Source organism: Cervus elaphus, chromosome 18 (assembly GCF_910594005.1).
Source record: "Cervus elaphus chromosome 18, mCerEla1.1, whole genome shotgun sequence".
Lineage (NCBI taxonomy): Eukaryota > Metazoa > Chordata > Mammalia > Artiodactyla > Cervidae > Cervus > Cervus elaphus.
In genome coordinates, this window is record NC_057832.1 from 44,652,311 (window position 1) to 44,674,341 (window position 22,031).

The window sequence follows — 22,031 nt, forward strand, 5'->3', positions numbered from 1 at the left end:
TGTCTCTATGGACTGACTTAAACCCTTTAACAACTTCTCTGTTTTATTTTCTCCATCTGTTTTACCAGACTATCTGGAGGATTATTTAGTTAATGTTGAAGACTATATTTATCAGCTCCACAAAATGTCTGTTATTTAATGATGAGTGAGCTCTAAATGATGCCATGGGAGTATCATAGGGACCAGCAACAGCATTATTGTCAGTTGAGTCCTTCAGAGACCCACAGGACAAAATATGATATGCCATACTCACAGCACTTGGAATTGTGTTTCAATAATTATTTCTCCCTTTTACTCCTCCAAGGCAATTGAGTTTTCCACTTTGTGGGCTTAATAAGCAATTTGGTTTTTATGATGGTAGAAATTTGGAGAGGTCTCAACATTATCCTGAAAATGATTCTGTCAAACAGAAATTATAGTGACACGGTGCACTATAAGTGATAACCTTTCTAAGAATCTAAGAATATGAATTCTTTGCTTGAAATCCTTGTCCAAAATCTTTCTCTTTCCATTTAGTAAAAGAAACAGTATCATGTTTAGTAACCTGACCCTAAATTACAGACTTGGAAGCCTTTAATATATCACATTTAACTGCGTTTATTTTCTAAAGGACATACAGTAAAGAGTAACTCAGAATTTGAAATAGTGTATTTTGAATAAGTCAAGGAGAAAAGAATTTCCTTTGTGATTCAGGGTTTTAAACAGTCTGCATTTTTAATAATTCCATAATAAGTATCATCCTGACTCAGTGCAGATGAGAATACAGCCCAATATGTTTCAGCACACCAATGATTTTCATATTTTACACCAATGATTTTCTAGAATATTAACTCAGCACCTTGTAACCTGCAACTAAATATCAACCTTCACTTCAAAAAATGACCATAGGGAAGAAAAATATTCTAATACATTCTTAATCAGCATACAATATGTCAGTCTTACAATGAAGCCTGGTAAATAAAATCTCCTCTAAACTGAAACCTCCATAAGAGGTAAATCATTTTTTCTGGGGTCAGTAGGGTACCATTTGGTAAATTACCTCTGTTCTTTTCTACCATGAGAGATTGATATTCCCTCACTTATGTGAGCTAGTAATGCTCACCATGCATTAGACTCTTCTGAATTGCTCCAAGGATCATGCCCAGTTTGAATAAAACTGAAAATATTATTAATGGGTAATTTAGACTTTAGGCCTGAGGCTAGATTCATGCTGTTACTTGGTCAGGATATTGGCACTTTCTCTTCTTTAATTTATGTTTGCACAACAGTGACATGAGCTAAGCTCGAATATCCTCCCAGAAATCTGGCCCAAATCCCTCTTTGTGTGGGTTTAATTTGCACCCTTCGAGGTATTTCTGTGTATTATAGTTGCTTTCATACCAGGTTGAATGGAATTTAAGACATGATTGAAAGGAGTTCTATTTTCATATTTCAAAATAATCATGCCTCAGCTACGTGAATGGAGCTCTCTGGGTGGTAATCCTGCAGTTAATCCTCTCACTTGAAAATGAAAACATTCATTTGTGATCTTTATTGAAGGTTATCATGTCTACAGAGCATGTGTTTGGCGTGACTTCAGAGTATGGTTCCAGTAATTTCTACTGTGCTGTATATTAATCATGTCAGTGCAGGGGCTCAGTCTCATGTCAGAATCAAAAACAGTCTTCATGTTTTCCAGTGTGGAGGAGGGTGATGGTAACAGGGCAGTCCAGGAAGGGTCAGCAGGCTCAGAGGAAGCTTCATAGAAAATGGGGATTAAGAGACAGATTCCCTTCCCTGTATATGAAATACTGTCTTTTTTCCCCTCTCTGTACTAATAGAGGGGCTTCACAGTCATCACGGACGTGGAAATCACTTCTGGAAAAATTAGTACACTCAATCTACGTGTTCCAACATAAATTTCACAAATCAACATCATCCATTCCTGTTATCTCATCCAGTCAACTCAGTTCCTCTTCCTACCTCCCCTGACTCTCACCGTGCAGATTCTGCCTCCTGCTCAACCACCGTCCAAAAACTGCTATAAGTTCTAGCACAATAGTCAGCTCTGGATCATCATTCTTCCAATGATTACTTGAATGGATTGGGAATTCCCTAGAGGCTCGGTGGTAAAGAAGCCACCAGTCAATGCAGGAGACATGGCTTTGATCCCTGGATCAGAAAGATCTCCTGGAGAAGGAAATGGCAACCCACTCCAGTGTTCTTGCCTGGGAAATCCCATGGACAGAGGATCCGGCTGGGCTACAGTCCATGAGGTAGCAACAGAATCGGACACAACTTAGACTTAGCAATAAACAGCAAATAACAAACAACAACAATGGTTGAATGGATTATTGGAATTTGAATTAGCCATGTGACTCACACACTGTGACTGTGTGTGTCTTATCTGCTGCATATCATTTGTTTTTTCCCTGGGGTTCTGTTGCACTTTCTTGTCCTTCCTCCCTTCCCTAGTTTGCCTTACTCTCTTGGTCTCCGAATCTCCCTCTCTTTGCCCTTCTCTTTTTTATTTCCTGTCTCTTTAGCTTTCTGTCCTTTCCATTTCACTCTTTTCTGCACTCTCTCATTTTTTTTCTCTTTCCCTCTAATTCTGTTTCCTCCTCTCCATCTCTCTTTAAACTTGAATTTCTCTACATTTATTTTCCTTGCAATTAAATAGGAAGATGAAGTTTTTAAGCATCTTGTAAGACAAGCACGCAATCCAAGTTTATTTTTTAAGTGATTATGCTGTTTTGGGAGATTTCCTTTGCACCTCACAAATCACCCCACTTTATCTAAGTGTAGGCAGGAACAGCATTTGTGGTGATGCCTTTTAAACACTGGATATTAAAGGCTCTGCTGACCTATTTTGAAAAATGGCGTGGCCTGTTAGCAGAACTATGATCTATTTTCAGATGTGAGAATGGAAATTGTGAACTCTGAGAAGCCTGGTGGTATTACTGCTCAATCATTTGTAAACCATTAAATGATATAGTGATGGGGGTGCCAGTTCCTTCAGCAGTATTCCCTTTATATTTCCAACTGTCCAAGACTTTTCACAACTGCTTTCTCAAAAAGTTTTGAGTAGACAGGGACATAAAATGTAGAAATTTGGAATTAAATCTTTCATTTGGGAATTCACTAAATAGAAGGGAATGCGTGCTCTTCCAGCTATTTTAAGATCTGAGGACAACATAGGAGAAGTGACACCTCAACATTCTGTATGATGTAGTTTCACATGTGGTCATTTTAATGAGACTAAATTATCACCTGCCTAAAAAAGTAATTGGTTTATATAACCTAAGGTTATTTCCTCACCTTTACCCAAATTAAATACTCTGTTGTTTTTCCTGGATTAAACTTTATCTCAAAACTATACATTGATATGAACAATAGTTTATAACATTACATCTACATATTAAACTGTAATAAGAATATCAACCTCATGTACCTACCAACCAATTTGAGAAACAGATCACTTGACTAAAACTTAAGCCCCTCTGTAATCCTGGTACAAATTTTAGTCTTTTTTCAACCCATTTTGTCCTTCTGGCTCCCTGCAACCCTTCCCCTCACCTCCCATGTGTCCCTGCCTAGGATGTGAGGCAAAGGGGACTATAAAGAAAGACAGTATTCATCCTTGCCTTATTCTCATCTTATGGTTTTCAATGTTTTACTACTAAGCGTGACTGATGTTGAAGCTGAAACTCCAATACTTTGGCCACCAGATGCTAAGAACTGACTCATTCGGAAAGACCCTGATGCTGGAAAAGATTGAGGGCAGGAGAAGAAGGGAACGACAGAGGATGAGATGGTTGGATGGCATCACTGACTCAATGGACATGAGTTTGGGTAAACTCTGGGAGTTGGTGATGGACAGGGAGGCCTGGCGTGCTGTGGTCCGTGGGGTTGCAAAGAGTTGGACACAACTGAGTGACTGAACTGAACTGAACTGATGACTCTAAGTTTTTTTTGTTGATGTCTTTGTATCAGAATGAGGAAAAAAAGTCTCCAAGAAAAATCACAAAAAACTTCCAAAAATAGAATCCATAAACCATCAAAATCTTTTTAAAAAATTCTTTCTGCACAGTATACTATTGAAAGAGTGTATGAATCTTCTTGCTAGATGAAGGACAAGGCATTATATTAATTTATATTTGACTTAATACACAGTATACTTAGGGAATTATCATAAACAGACAATATTTCTCATTATATATTTTGGTACAATGCCAAGTTCGACATCAATTGAAAGTTATTCTGACATATAAATAAATCAGAATTTTTTAAAAGTCTTCAGTGACAAAGTAATAAGCCTACATTCATCTGTGCATGGATGATAAACACATTATTGATGTAGCATGTAGAAAACAAAGAGGTGTGGTGCAGGTTTGGCCAGGTGGAATGACAATGAATTATGAAAAAAAATAAAAGGCACAACAAAATTTAAAAGCCAATGATTTAAATTCCTGTCCAGGCATGAAGGGTTGGAGTAATTTTCTATCAATCAAACATTTCCAAAATAAAGCCATCTGTCAATCATCAACTCAAAACCCTAAGGATATTTAACTTAATGCAGTAACTTACTAGGATTTTTCCTTTAGCTGTCAGTGATATTTGAATATGTCCAGTAGTCATGTACAGATGTGAGAGTCGGACCATAAAGAAGGCTGAGAACCAAAGAATTGATGCTTTTGAACTGTAGTGCTGGAGAAGACTCGAGAGGCCCTTGCTTGGACACTGAGGAGATCAAACCCCTCAATCCGAAAGGAAATCAACCCTGAATATTCATTGGAAGGACTGATGCTGAAGGTGAAGCTTGAGTATTTTGGCCATCTGGTGCAAAAAGCCAACTTGTTGGAAAAGACCCTGATGCTAGGAAAGATTGAAGGCAAAAGGAGAAGGAGCTGGTAGAGGATGAGATGGTTAGATAGCATCGCCAACTCAAGGGACATGAAGGTGAGCAGAGACAGTGAAGGACAGGGGAGCCTGGCATGCTGCAGTCCATGGGGCTGCAAGGAGTCAAACACAACATAGCAATCAAGTAACAACAACAATATTTGAATTGTTATTAGCCTCTCATTTATTTTAATTTAGAAAGCCACTTTCTAGTAAGATTGAATTATGGAAAAGTGGGAGCTGGCACTCTCTCTGCAGTAATTTACCTGCTTAATGGTATACAATATGGAGGAAAGTAATATTTTCACCAAACTGTCAGTGAACAAACCTGGAACTACTTTTATCTCAAGAAAGTGGATATACAAATGGGCAGCGGCCAGATCATATATGACAAAGACTCCTGACTCATAATCCGAATGATCAGCAGGAAAGGCAATCCATAAACCATGGTCTCTGCAGCCCAGAACAGACAACAGTTGGTCAATGAGTGCCAGCCTCCCTAGTTTTTATCCCTGCTTCCAACTCGTGATCAACCAGTGAAAGTCAAACGCGCTCCTCAACAAACCATATAGAATTCTGCACTATAGTTAACCTCATCTAGCTTCCCCTTGCCAACAACTTTCAATCGTATAAAGCCTCCCTCTCCCTTTTTAAACTATAAAACTGTCTTTGGGTCTCTGCCAAACCAAGGTGATGGTGGCCAACTCCTTTGTAATAGCAAGCTCTGAATAAGTAGCCTCTGTTTGTTCTCATTTGGTGGTCCTCATTTATTTCTACCACACATCTTTCTATAAACAAGGTATGTTAAATATTCACTGAAAAATGTAATAGCAGAACACTGTATTCTAATTTTTTAAATATTTAAAATATTTCATAATATCCTGAAGGAGGTATCTAGGGCCAGTGGTAGATTGATTACATGCATCATCTACTTTCCATGACCACTCATTAAAATGAACTTCCGTCAATGAAGAGAATGGTTACTGAGCATTAGCAGACAAGGTATCTCGGTAGATTTCTAAAAGACTAGGTAAATTACTTCATGGGCACTGTGGAGGACACTATAGTCAAGTATAGAATGGAAGAAGCATGTTTCTCTGAAGTCACAAAGGCCTTAATAAATGGTCCTATACTCAGAAAAAAAAAATTTTTTTTTCTATAGAAACTAAATGAATTTTGCCAAGCGATCTAAGGGATCTAGTGTCCCAAAATAGAAAGGTCTGGGTTTTTGAACTTTAAACAATAATAACCAACTCTCTGCCCTCCTATATTTATCTGAGGAGTGCCAGATAAATATGAACTGTTTCTAATTGGCACAAACAAATGGGGAATTCTATTGCTGTGTAAGTTATAATAAGCCTGCCGCTAAGTCTGCTGCTAAGTCAATTCAGGCGTGTCTGACTCTGTGCAACCCGATAGACAGCAGCCCACCAGGCTCCGCCGACCCTGGGATTCTCCAGGCAAGAACACTGGAGTGGGTTGCCGTTTCCTTCTCCAATGCATGAAAGTGAAAAGTGAAAGTGAAGTCGCTCAGTCATTTCCAACTCCTAGCAACCCCATGGACTGCAGCCTACCAGGCTCCTCCATCCATGGGATTTTCTAGGCAAGAGTACTGGAGTGGGTTGCCATTGCCTTCTCCAATAATAAGTCTAGGCAAGACCAAATTTCTCATTACAACAGGTAGAAAAAGCTGATTAAATTACAAAGTTCATATTACTTTTTAAGGCATGAGAGATCTGTAGAATGAAAGAAGTCCTGACTGGCTAAAATTCCAGAAATATGCTCGCCATTCACGTATAAGCTAACAAGAAGCAGCTTATTTCCTTCCATGCTATCTGGTGATTCTGAGAATGGACTTAGCAAGTAGCCTTTATGAGGGGAAAGAAAATCCCAGAAAAGCTTTTAGCAGCTGGAAAGAGACAGTAACAAAACTGGGTATTTGCAGGTCCCAACTAAGGAGTGAATTCGTGAAGAATTTGCTAAAGTCTAAAGGTAGTGGAACAAATAAAGCTTAGTCTGATAGGAATGTAATCTGCCTTCTCATATTATTAAGCAGAGATTCTGGATTTAAGGTGTTAACTCAAGCAAAGAGAATGATCCTGACAGTTTTCTTGGTTGGTCTACACCAAACGAATTTGAAATTGCAGATCTTTCTTGGTATGTTATAGAGGAAGGTATGCAAAAGCTCACAGAGACTGGAAGCCTAGAGTAGATTTATCATTTAAGGTCAGCTCAACCAGTAAAAGCATCTGCCTACAATGCAGGAGATGAGGGTTCAATCCCTGGGTCAGGAAGATCCCCTGGAGAAGGAAATGGCAACCCACTCCAGTACTCCTGCCTGGAAAATCCCATGGATGGAAGAACCTGGTAAGCTACAGTCCATGGGGTCACAAAGAGTTGAACACAACTGAGTGACTTCACTTTCTTTCAACCATCCTCTTAATATGTCCCCTGGGAGTGTCTAGTGGACACTCTCTTTACAAAGTTTTATAGGACTACGGTGTTGAGGAGAGTCCTGGCATCCTATAGGAGTTCTGTGGAGGCTGTTCTGCACTGGCTAGGGATACTTTCAGAATGCCACTGAACTGGACTCCATGAATTCACTATGGATGATGTGCCCTGATGGTAGAAGCCAAGTAGTGGCACTTAATGACCACAGAAAAGGTGATTGTGGTGACCATGATGGGCATCACAATCAAGGCAGTAATTAAAATGGCTTTACCAGCTGACGTTGTTGCCTTTGGCTAATTGGCCCTGGTTTCCCTGTAACTGAAATAGATGGCATTCTACAAAAATCTTACTTGATTTATATATGTAAAAGTGTTCTAAATCTGGTTAATGTTAATAGAAGTCTGACTTGAATTAACAAAATAGAGAGCTACAATCCCTCCACCAATTCCTATACTTGATCCAGTTCACAGACTCAGAACCCCCTATATGAGAGGGCAAGACCTCTGGAAGAAGGACCTTGCTATAATGACAAAAATATACCATAAATCTTCCTCCTTTTTCAAAGAACTTCTGGTCATTTTTCAGAGTGACTGCACTTGTGAAGGGGGAATAAACAAACTCCTCATGGATTACTGAGCACTGGCTCTGAACTGACCCTAATTCCTGGATACACCAAACAATAACACTAGCCCAGCAGTGTGAGTTGGAGTTATATGGAAGCTACATGATCAATGGAGGGTTGGCTCAAGTCCATCTCAGGGTGAGTCCTGCTGGTCCATAAATACACTCCAGGTTTATGTTTTTGTTTTTTAATTCACTTCTGGGATTCTTTGCTGGAATAAACAAACTTAGTAACTAGTAGAATCCTTACATATGTTCCCTGACCTATGGACCTGGTGAATGTTGGGAAACTTCTGCAGCTAACACTCACAGAAGATGGGGGATGGGTGATCCATCGAGTAAAGGGGATCTGCAGATATTTCTGGGTGGCTGGGTATGGGGATGGAACCTAACATTTAAAATTTTTCACTTAAATTTTATTTTCATCTCATTCCTTTAAATCCTCTTATCATTCCTTTCCATGTTTGAATTTTATTTCCATAGGATATTTTATACCAGTTATAAACAATTCAAAGATAAAAGAAATTCTACCTTTGAATTTGACCTTAAGAAAATACTGTAATGGTTTTAAAGCACCTTTTTAGCAATTTCTATTGTATAAACCAGGGATGCCAATGATTCAACCCAAAGCATAATGCCTCATTCTTCAGAAAAATGTGGGGTAACTGGTACCAGTTGGCTTTAAAATGTCTTGAACTTATTACAATTCTCATTATTTCTCCATGTTTCTGCTGATATTTGTATTGTGTGATGAGAGCAAAAAGGTCTTTGCAAACATAAAACAGAACCATCATGTAAGTACTGAGAAACTTAGAATATCACTTGGCTCAACTCCCTTATTTTAGAGATAATATTGTGGACACACAGAAGATGATGAGTTGATGGGTGTTGGCAGATACTTAGAAAAACTAGGACCCCCACTACTGTACTGTGTATTTAGTCGCTCAGTGGTGTCTGACTCTTTGTGAACCCACGGACTGTAGACTGCCAGTCTCCTCTGTCATGGGATTCTCCAGGTAAGAACACTGGAGTGGGTTGCCAGGACCTCCTCCAGGGGATCTTCCCAACCCAGGGATTGAACCCAGGTCCCCCTTATTGCAGGGGGTTTCTTTACTGTCTGAGCCACCAGGGAAGCCTGACTACTGTGTTGCAGTCCCCCATTTACCCACTTCTCACAGATTTATGTAGTCTTAATTTTTAGACTGAAAAGGTTTGTTTATTGGACTTCTCTGATTATCTGTTATGTCCTTATATATCTGGGAAGAGAGAAATAAAACCAAAGCAGACTCATTTTGTTGCAATGAATATTCAGTTAGTTGAATATTAAAAAGAAATGATGGGATGATTTACTTATCAAAGTTTTCCTTAGAATATATATATATTCCCCCTCCACCCCCGCCCCCAGGTAAGGGAAGGTAGATTGTGGGAACTTCTAGGATGGGATGCAAAACTTCTATTGTATATATCAGAAGAGAAGACAAGGTAGGAGCTTGCTTGACCCAGAGATAGCCAACAAGGCTAACTATGCTACAAACTAGTGGCCAATTCCAGGGAGGTTGAGTAAAGAGAGGGGAAATTTACTGATTAATATACCCAACAATAAGCAGGGTGCAAAAATGTGTTATGCATACTCTGCAGCAACATGTACAAAAGTAAATAATATTTTTATATTTACCTTCATATATGCAAAATATCTCTGGGAGGATACATAAAGAATTGATCACATGAGTTTCTCCTGACAGGAAACCAACTAGTTGGAAAGGAGGAGGAATGAGGAGTCTCCAATATATACTCTTTGTTAATCTTCATTTTTAAATCATTTAATTTAAATTTTAAACCATTTAAATATGTTGCCTACTGCAATTTTGAATTATGAAATGAAGGTAGAGCTCCAGATTTAAAAAATTATGATGACAATAATATTTAAAACCTTATATTTGTTAACCACACACATATGACTGGTATTTTACATGCATCACCTCATTTAATCTTTACTTCAATCTCATTTCTCAGACTTGGGGAAACTGAAGTTTGATGAGGTTCTCTTTATAAGTTTTCTGTAGGTTTCACTCTGTGTGAAAGACAGCTACAGCTCATGCTTTCAATATGAGACTAAAAATTAAATATCCAGACAAATTCTGCCTACCAACTGTCATTACAATTTCCCCAACTGTTTTTTGGTGAACGTTGCATGTTAGCAAATCTATATTCTAAAACTTGATTGAGAGGGACTAAAATAGAAACAGTATGCAGTACCTAAGAAATCGATCAGAAAGACTGAATTGTGGATCCAGAACCTTGTTGACTGCAGTTGCAGAGTACTGCCAGTGGATTTGGACCTAAAATCACTCTGCCCTTGGTGTGTTCCCTCTCCTGCCATTGAGAATGATCTTCAAAGCAGAGAACTGGTTTGTGGCATGTTAAAAGCCATGTGGAAAGCATTTTCCTCACTGACTGTTGAAACTGAGTGTGAGTTTAGGTTTACCTTTTGAAAAATCTTTATATCATTTAGCAGATTGCCCAATATTACACTTTGCGTACAGAGATACTCATACAAATTCTACACAAAATTCAAACATTATGTTTACAAGCGAAGCAAACCAACAGACTATGCAGGACCAACCTAGACTTGAACCGGTGTTACAATTCTATAATCTTGCTTTATATTTTGTTGAATATCTGAAAGAAGATATTTTTCAAAGAAACTTCAAAGATTACAAATAATTCCTAAAACACCAAAATGTGTAATACTTTTACACATGTTAACAAATTCATGAATTTCTGAGTGTTTCATATGTGTGTGTGTGCTGGATATTTGTAAGTTTATCTCAATTATTGCACAAACTTTGAAAAGAAGTGATTTTAAGTGCATAAGAATTATGTTGATCATTTTAACTTCCTGTCCTCAATCTATAATTTCAGAATTGATCCTGCTAATCTGTACTAATTACTAATTATTTTAATAAAATAATATTTCTTGTATTGGCTCTTTTTTGCGTGTTATCAGATCATACTTGCTTCAATAACAGATGCTTATTCCACTTTAAAAGAATTTCAGAGATAGGCCTTTCCTAATAATTCCTGTATTCTAATATAAATACCTTCTTTCACATTATGAACTCAAACTGCATTCCATAAATTACTTTTAGTGACTTAGTATGATTCTTAAAGCAACTCAAATTGAGAATTATACACTTCACATGACAATAACATTAACACAAAACTATAGCCTTCTAAAACTGGATTTCATCTCCTATAAATTTATTTTTAAAAGAAACTATAATTTTCAAGAGCAAACTCAAATGTCCCTCATACTGAATTACATTTGAAATACTATATTCTGCAGAATGATGTGGAATGAATCCTCCGTGTTATCAGATTTTTATTGTTCTAATAAGGGAAAAATTGACTTCTAAATTTCACTCACACACCACTCATTTCATGAAAACGCCACACCACCTGAAAATAATCTAGCACAGGGCTACATCTCACCACGTCTAAGGGAGATGGAAACATTTAAGTATCTCTTTGGAGGGAAGGAAATGCTATCTCTAGTGTGCCTCTCTAGACACTGTGTCAACTTCACAGTTAAATTATACTGTGGACTCATACCTAGCCCTCCTCTTGGTCATACCTCTTATTCCTTTATTAACCTTTAGGCTTTTATGATCTGTTAGGTATAGATAGATACACATCTGTTCCACAGACCAAAATCATACAGAGGCACCTGCCTAAATATTTCAAAGGCTACTAGTAAAAATACCTTGATGTATAAACAGTGCCCAGCTTCACTTTAAGATGAACATATTTTTGATGCACCACAATCCTCATGGCCCTGTTTTCAGCAGCTCACATGGTTGACACCTGTGGCTAGTTGGTTTTGGATTTGTGTGAGGCATAATAACATCTCAGTTTCAAAGTATGCTGCATCATTTAACAGGAGGAGGGTGCAAATCAACCATGGGACCACATAATAAAAATTCATTAAAAAATTAGTTGTATCCAAGTGGAAATATAATCTGAATGGGTCAAAATAATTTAATTGGAATCTTAATTTTTTCAAAAGCAATATTAGAGTGTTTAAAAATACCTTGATTTTGTACCATGTATTTTGAAGTCTTAAAGAAGTTAATTAGTACAAGATGGATATTCTATCATTTAAACATTTTTTCATTAAAATTTTCTAGTTTTTTCCCCAAATGTTCCAACAAATGTTAATGTATGTTAAAATATAAGGAGTGCACTCAATAATTAATAAATCTGGGTTTAATTGAAGGCAACAGAGGTAACAGAAGTTCACTTTTAACTAGAAAAATTCTGGATGTCTATCAAATGGTACATAGAAATAAGAAAGCTATAGTTAAGATGATTATTATTATTATTTAACCTTGGCAAGGTACTGGATTTAGAAACAGTCACAAGTAAGAATATAATACTAATCATATAATTGATGGGACCATATTATTATACAATTGAGAGAAACAGTATTCAAAATGACACCATGAAGCTAAACTGGATTTTATAGTATTTAAAGAAAATATGGCCAAACAGCTATATGCCAAATTTAGGATTGTGTTGCATTTGGGAAAAATATAGTCCAGAAAGCCTTTGTTAACATTTTGGCAATGCTATAAGAGGTACAGAAAAAGACACTGGGGATTCAGTTTGAATAAGGGCAAGAAAAATATAAACAGGAGTAGAACTGTTCATTGCTACTATAATATGTTCTTTTGTTGAAGACAACAAGTTATTCTTAGGGGAGTATTATTTGCAGGCCATGAAGTTTAGAAATTAGAAAAATAAAAGGTTTCACAAAATGCCATTAATTTGATAATTATAGAAGTTTTCTATCTTGAATAATAAATGATAGAAATTTGGCTTGAAAATGCAATGCTAGTTATTGATATGCAAATAGAGAGCAGGTTCCATTTCCTCTTTTTCCCTCATCCTGAAGGAATACTAAAGTAGATGTGTTATTAGCAGTTGACTATATCATTAAGTGTCTGTGGAATCTGAGTGGATTTTGAGAATGGCTACAGTCCCCAGCAAAATAATTGTTCAATGAAGACATTACAGGCAATTTTTAATATTTTTAATTTACAGTGGCTTTTGTAGTCTATTTTTTTATGAAATCAGGAAAAGTCAAGAAGTTGAATGCAAAAAAAAAAAAAAAAAAAGAAGTTGAATGCATGGGAAATCCAATAGGTCATGAGCAATTGAACATTCCTCACATTGTGTGTATTTACAGTAAAAATAAAACATAAGATTTATGGCTAAAGACAATCTACTTATTGCCCAAAGATACCTCAAGAATAGATGATTTCTATTACATTGTATGTCATATGTCTTTGGCACCTTAAATTTTATTTCATTGTTTTTATAATGATACTATTGAAAATAGTTCCATGGGAAATGGTTTTAAAACAAGACGGAAGCAAAAGATATATTTAGTTGCATACTTCTCACTGGTTACTACAACTTTCTCTATAAACCAAGACACATATACCATTGTAGGTGAAAAACATGGACACAGATGTCTTCACGATTCTTTGATTTTGGTTTCACGGGGTGTTCTCCAATACTATGATTAAAATAACAGCAAGTAAGACACAATTATGTTGTCAAGGAATCAAGAGCAAATGTAAGATTTGCTGCTGCTTCATTACTTCTCATAATTTTTAGCGGCTAGCCCTTTAATACAGGTGTTGCAGTTATCACTGAGAGAATCTCTTAGCTTTACTTCTCTTTCAATCAACTTTCACTGACTTGTTGATGCAAGGAGTGCATTTGCCTCCAGCAGCTAGCTTAAAAGCACTTGTAATTCAGAGAGGGACATTTATATTGTTTCTGCTAAAACATTACAATTATAATGTTCTGCAAAATTTACAGATGGAGAAAAGAATCAATTTATGATTTCCAGGTGGAAATTACTGGTGTCATGAGAGAAAGGAACCAGTAATTTTGCAGTTATCAACAGTTTCAGGAAGGTTCACGTCCACTCTTGTTTACCCCTCCAGTTGAAATTTGAAGGTATTGTATGACTGATGACAACTCTTACACAAGTTGGAATGCGAACAGCTTGTGTAACCAGTATTTCTTTAGACCAGCACAGGAAGCTAAGGACTCAACAGTGTCATAATCATAATGAAAAAGGTTCAAGCCCAACTATAGAACTGTGAGAATTACAGATTCCTTCAGATCCTCATGCTCAGTCGTGTCCAACTTTGTGATCTCATGTCCTGGAGCCCGCAAGGCCCTTCTGTCCATGGAATTTTCCAGGCAAGAATACTGGTTGGGTTGCCATTCCCTACTCCAGGGGATCTACCTGGCCCAGGGATTGAACCCACATCTCGAGTCACCTGGATTGGCAGCCAGATTCTTTGCCACTAGCACCACTGAAGCCTACCCAACTATTTTAAGCATTTCCTGTTAGGAAGGGGTCTCACAATGCTCCCAAGAACTCTTTTGGATTCTATAAACTACAAAAGTTACACTTTAAGTGTATTCCTTCTCTGCTAAGGCTCAGATACTAGTGAATGGGGGCTGAATTTAGCAATCACTTTAGAGATATAATATCAAGAGCTGATATCTCTCTCCCTCCACACTTTATAGGTGTTGTCTCTCTTTTTTCTCAGCAAGGTGTTCTCCCTTCACAGTATCTCATACATGCTGGTCCACACCACTGGCCCTTTAGATTTGCTGTTGCAGGCCCTCTGACATTTAAAAATAATTTTTATTGTGGTAAAATGTACATAAAACCTACCATCTAAACCATTCTTAGGTGTACAGTTCAATGGTATTAAAGACATTGACATTATTGCACAATCATCAACACAATCCATTTTCGGATGGTTTTCAACATTCCAAACTGAAGCTCTGTACCCATAAACAATAATTCCCCATTCTCTCTGCCACCCAGCCCCTGAAAAGTGCCCTTTTACTTTTGTCTCTAAGAATCTGACTGCTCTAGATATTTCATAAAACTAACATTGTACAACATTTGTCCTATTGTGTCTAGCTATTTCCTTGGCATAATGTCTTCAAGGATCATCCATGTTGCTACATATACCAGAATTTCACTTATTTTTAAAAAGGAGTAACACTCCACTGTATTTGTAGGCCATATTTTGTTTATTCACCCATCGGTGGACATTTGGGTTGTCTCCACCTTTCAGGTACTGTAAAATAATGCTATTATGAACACTGGTACACAGTCTCTGTTCAAGACCCTGCTTTCTATTTTTCTGGGTGCATATGCGGTAGAGAGACTGTTGGATTATGTGCTAATTCTGCGTTTGACTTTTTGAGGAACCGGCATACTGCTCTCCATAATGGCTGTAGCCTGTTACATTCCCATCAGCAAAGAGCAAGTGTTCCGATTCATCCACATCCTCCCCAGCTCTGGTTATTTTCTGATTTTTGACAACAGCTATACGAACAGGTATGAAGTGGTATCTCACTATGGTTTGATTTTCATTTCCCTAGTAATTAGTGATAAGCATTTTATCATATCCTTATTTGGCCTTCTGATATTTTTAGACCATGCTACCACATCTAGAATTGTTCTATGCTAGAGCATGGAGAAGCAACAATACATTTAGCCATTGAACTGAAGGTCAAGAAAACAAGTTCCTGCTCCTTAAATGGAAATTCATTTCTATACAAATTAAGGAAATCTTTTCAGGCATCCAGTGCCTAACTTATACCGAAATTAGTACCTTGAAGAAGGTACAATCATTAAAAAAAAAAACTAACTTATAGGTCATGGGCCAAGACATTAAGTTGTAAATGGCAAAAATAATAGTTACTCAAGGTTGGAAAACTGATGATCTATCATATGCAAAGCAAAAATTTTCTGTAATAGCTGGAGGGGAACTAGCAGATTTTGATCCCACTGAGAATAACTCTATGTAAACTTTTTTCTTTGAAAAATAAACCAATGTCATTAAAACATGCCTCAAAAGAAACCCAGGGTATAACCTTTATGACAAAGCCCCAGGACATGATCTACTTAAGGATGTGACTGGCACAACCTTTGTTAGGTCTCTGAAAGGATTAAGGTAGATACTTTGAGTCAGACATGAAGAAACCAATCCTAAGAATGATGAAATTCACAGTGTGCAGAAATCTGGTATGTCCAAAACATTAGTAAATAAGTCTAGAGGAAATGTACAGGTCAAAAAGAGTTATTAGTTATGAATCATAAAGACAGACTACCTATAGAATTTGTTAGCTCTATTAACAACAAAATACTTTAAAATTTAAGATATATGAATAACTTTATAAATATAACTTTATACAGGTACAAAGTGGGCTTAGAAAGTTACTCAACCAAGATTTTGTTCCTCAATGCCCTTTTCCAATATAACCAAGGTGACTGACATCAAAGAAGGACACGTCATGTAGTAAGGCAACAATCATGGAGAAAAATGGAACTAAGGAACTACTCCCAGGAGGTAGATAAGGGTCTGATGAAGGGACATACCGTGACTACGTAAGGTGAACCATGTAACATTTGGCCTCTAGAATTTCAGAATTGCTGAATTACCATGAAATAATAGCTACTGTATGATTCTCATCCCTCCCCCTTTTACATGGGAGTGTTTATTACAGCTGTTCTCTGGTACTAATGGTATGTAGAGGACAGTTTACTTATCTTTTAGTTCATCAGTCATCTGATCAAGAGGCTCCTCATCTAGCTCTAAGGTAAATCATTAGATCCTGGACTTCAAGCTTGATGATGTGACTGCATAAGAATTTGGGAGTTGGACAGGGAGAGTGAATTTTGCTGTGGTAGATGAAATTCCCACACAACTCTCCACATTCCTATTGCCATAGGATCTTTCAGGTCTCTAGAATAAAGGTATATATGTTCTCATACCACTAATACTGAGCAAGGCCACATGACCAGTTTTGGCTAAAGAAATTTTACTGGAATATGATGCAAAAAAGGTCTTTAAAATGCTTGCATGGCATGGCTTTGCCTCTTGTATTCTACTTGATAATCATGATATAAACATGCCCTGGAGTACTGCAGGTACAGGAGCATTTAGATACTTGTGGGCTGGATGAAATCCAGCGTGAAGCCTGGGCTCAACTTGAGCTGTTATGTTAAATGATGCAGAGCCATCCTATTCAAATTAAAAACTTGTGAGTGGCAAAAGTAAATGTTCTTATTGCAAGCTACTAAGATTCTGCAGAGGTTTGTTTCACATCCTTATTGCAGCAATACTTGATTAATAAGGAGATAATTAAAGTAAATTTCAATTCTGCAAGGAATTTCTCCTTTTCAATTTCCTCTAAAATTTACTAATAATAAAGAGCTATTCACTGAGGACAATCTAACTATTGATACATTGCTTTTGGTATCTTGGTTATATTCTTCTTAAAAACAACTTTCCACTTCTCCACCTACTCCACATGCCTATTTTAATATATTAAATGAACATGATTCCAATCTACTCTACATATTTAGAGTTTTTGTATAGTATAAACTATATTGTATCTGTGCAAGTTTACTTTGCATAAATTATACACACGTTTCTTACTATTTTTCACAGAAAATATTTTGAGACTGTAATGCTGAGATATACGTCATATTCCTTGACTGTGAATTTTACAATGGTATTCCAGCACATGCATGTAACAATCTTGATTCTCCTATTTCCCTGATCCTAACAACCCAGATAGTTTTTTATTCCACAAATACCAATAGGATAAGTACCTTTGTCTATGTTTCTGTCTGAACTGCTTGAAAGTTTCTCTGTGTTGTATATCTAAAGGTAAAAATGCTTGGATACCCTGAATTCTGGAGCATTTTTCTACTTTGAGTTTATAGCAGTATTTGTTATTTTAATTTACACATATGTGATTACTTGTGAATTTGTATCACTTTCACTTTCCTATTGGATTTAATACATGTTTCTACTTTTCCCAGGACAAATGAGGAACAGCCATAAGGAAACAGGGCTTCCCAGGTGGCACTAGTGGTAAAGAACCCACCTACGAATGCAGGAGACATAAGAGATGTGAGTTCATCCCTGGGTCAGGAAGATCCCCTGGAGCAGGGTCCCACTCCAGTATTCTTGCCTAGAAAATCCCAAGGATAGAGGAACGGGCTACAGTCCATGGGGTCATAAAGAGTTGGACACGATTGAAGCGACTTAGCAAGCATAAGGAAATAAAAAAGCACTTGTATCTGAAACCCTGTCCCCCTTTGTTGTTTGCTGAAGATCCTCCCATGCCACATCCAAAGCACCTTGGACCACCCTAATGATTTTCCCTAGTGCTGAAGAGTGTTGGTAAGAATGGCACTGAGATCAATTAACCTCCCTAATCTCTCTATGGCACACTTAAGCTTGGGATTCATGCTATTTTCTACAAAATCCAAAGTCTCCAAAATATTTTAACTTTATCAGCTTGTTATGTTAGTACTTTTTAATAGTCCAAGAGCAATTTAGAAAAAAAGAACATATTTAAAATCAAGTAATATATTTCAACACTATTGTGGACTGAATATTTGTGTCCTCCAAAATTCTTATGTTAAAGCCCCAATTCCCAATGTGATGGTATTTGGAGGTACACCCTTTTGGAGGTAATTAGGTTTAGCTTAGCCCATGAGGGTGTGGCCCCATGATGGGATTAGTAACTTTATAAGAAGAGAAGAGAATGGGAATGTAAACTGGTATAGCCACTGTGGAAAACAGTATGGGGATTCCTCAAAAAATTAAAACTAGAACTACTATATGATCCAGCAATCCCACTTCAGGTTATATATCCAAAGAAAATGAAAACAGGATATCTATGAGATAATCACACTCCCATATTCATTTCAGCATTGTTCCTAATAGGCAAAATATGGAAACAATCAAAGTGTCTGTCAATGAATGAACAGATTATAATGATGTGAGTTTAACACATGTAATTATATTAATATATGAAGTCAATACATAATGGAATATTAATTAGCCTTACAAAAGAAAGAAATCCTGCCATTTGGATATGACATGGATAGACGTAGAGGGCATTATGCTAAGTGAAATAAGTTTAGACAAAGACAAATGTTCTATAGTATTACTTATAGGTGGAATCTAAAAAGCCAAACTCATAAAAACAGAAACTAGTTACCAGGTAGTTACGAAGGGCTGGAAACTGGGAGGAGGTAATTGTTGGGGGGGATATTGTTGATCAAACAACATAAACTTACAGTATAAGGTGATTAACTTTTAGGGTCTTAATATACTGCATAGTAACTATAGTTAATACGCTGTATTATATATTTGAAAGTTGCTAAGAGAGTAAGTCAAATGTTTTTACTACAAAAGAAGATGGTAACTATGTGATGTGATATAGGTATTAGCGAAAGCTATGGTGGTGATCAATTCTGTAATATATTAGTATGTTAAATCAATATGTTGTTCATGTGTGTTAACATTACACAATAATATATTGTATTGCATTAAACTTATGTAATACTATGTATCAAGTTTATCTTAATAAATCCGGAAAAAGAAAAAAAGAAGAGGAAGAGAGACTAGAGCTGTTGCTTTCCTTCATGTGAGGACATAGAACAGCTGCCTGCAGGCCAGGAGAAAAATCTCACTAGGAATCAAATTAGCAAGGAACCTTGATCTTGGACTAGAGTTGCCCCATCTATTTTGCTATGGTGGCTTGAGCTGACTAACACAAACCTCCTTCTATGAGCAGGTTCTCATGCATAAAAAATTATCTAGTGGAATACTTTGCTATTTTTATTCAAATTTATGTCAGAGCTATGCTATAGAAAGATGATTTATAACACCTTCCAGCAGCTTTCTTGAATTATTGCTGGTATTCCTCCACAATCCCAAGCACATTAGTGTGGGGATTTTCTTACTTCTTTCTGGTGTATTATAGATAAGCACCTGCATTTTTACCTTATAGCATTGCCTTCACCATTTTATACCATAATGAGATAACTATAAAAGATTTTACTTAAGTACAAATTCTGAAATTTAAGAATATTACTGGTCAGTATTATGTATTATTGATATGTAGAACTAAAATTTTTCAGACCATTTGTTGTAGGAAGTGGGGGGGCGGTGCTCCAAGGCCCCAAGAGAGGGCTCTTGTCTAACACTTGGAAAGAATTGTCTGAGGAGACACGTGTTGACAAAGCAAGAGACTTTTTCGGAAGAAGGCACCCAGGCAGAGAGCAGCCAGGTAAGGGAACCCAGGAGAACTGGTCTCAGTTGTTAGGGGAAGCACACTGACTGAAACCACCCGCCCTGGCCAGGCTCGCTAGTAACCATTCGCATGAGTTGTTTTACAACAGGAGGTCCTGGTAAGGAATATAGATCTAATAAGCCGCCACCAACCGGAAGAGTTTGGGAAAGGTCAAAAGGAGACACAGTGTGTCCGTCCACTTCCTAGAATCCCTCTCTAGTATCCATCTCGGCTGAGCAATGCGTGTGCCATCACACGCACCCACATTGTCCATGGAGCAATGTCCATTCCACAGGAAGCACTCTGAATCAGAATGACTGATCAAAGACAACCTGGAAACTAATCCTATCACCATAAAACCCAACACTGTGAGCCATGTGGCAGAGCAGTTCTCCTGGGTTCCCTTACCCTGCCGCTCTCCGCCCGGGTGCCTTCTTCCAATAAAGTCTCTTACTTTGTCAGCACATGTCTCCTCGGACAATTCTTTTCTGACTGTTAGACAAGAGCCCACTCTTGGGGCCCCGGAGGGGGGCCCCCCTTCCTACAACACATTCAGTCTCCTTTTATTTTCCAAACAATTTAAAAGTAAATTTTAAAGTTCAATGTTGTTAATTCTAATTTATAGACAATTAAATTAAGTAAATAAGCAGGTGATTATATTAATTCTTATCAATAAAGTATTTCTTTCTATATATACTTATACATACACAGAGAATATGAATTATATTCAGATCAGAAAGATAACAAAAATAACTTCTTTAAAAGGGGAGGATATGTTTTCCCATCTATTTTCTATTTGGAAATTCAAACCAATGGAAGATTCAAAATCATAAACACAATCCAAGTGACAAATGCAAGACCACACAACCAAAGAAGATAGCTCTTTCCAAGGGTTATCAGAGTTGTCAATTGTCCTTTCATTAGCGTGTACACAGTGTCAATTTGAACAGACTTGATTGATAACCACTGAAAATAAATCACTTCAATAGTTGGGTAAACATAAACACTCCCAAATTGAGATTAAGACATCTTTCTGATCATTTTTAAGGAAAATCTTGCAGATAGTGTGTTTTCAATCCCAGGACCAATAACATAGTTTAACAGGGGACAAACATTTCTCGATACATTCCAGTGATAAAATGAATTAGAATGAAATAATATAGATGGTAGGTTTTTTAAAATATCTTACAAGGCATTTCAAAACATTATTTTAAACTTTTTAAAAGCATGTGACTTATCAGAAAACATTATACTGAAAATAAGAAATTGTAAGACTGTATACATTTTTTCCTTCTGTTGAAGCCATCTATCTCCTCTCTAGTCATTTAAAAGCTTTTCATTTCTTTTTACTGTAACTTAACTTTCGAGCACAAAATTTCAACAACCTTTATCGTAGCTTACTAACCTGAGGTTCAAATACATTTCAGAGGGAAATAATAAAATAATACATAATTAGCTACTTAATATTAAAAATATCTATAGAAAGTATTCTCATTTTTTTCATCACTGATATGTATTCTCTACTTAATGAAGTTAGACTGAAAAGTAAAGGCCTACTATGCAGCAAAATGTACCTACAGTTAGCACTTTATTATCAGTGTAGAAATTCACATCCCCTTTCCCTGATATGAAAACATTTGAGGAAGGAATCTCAAAGTTATCCAAAGAAATGACTTTTCTTTTTTTAAAATGTCACTCACTCACTCATGTGTATGGGTACAGAACAGGAATCTTAGATCCACCCCCACCTCCTCACACACACAAAACAAATAAAAGCTAAAATGAGATTTCATGGACTTTAATTCCCACAGAATTTAGCAAGCACTGAAATTAATCAGCATTATAAAAGTCTATGTAAATGTGCAGGAAACTGAGAC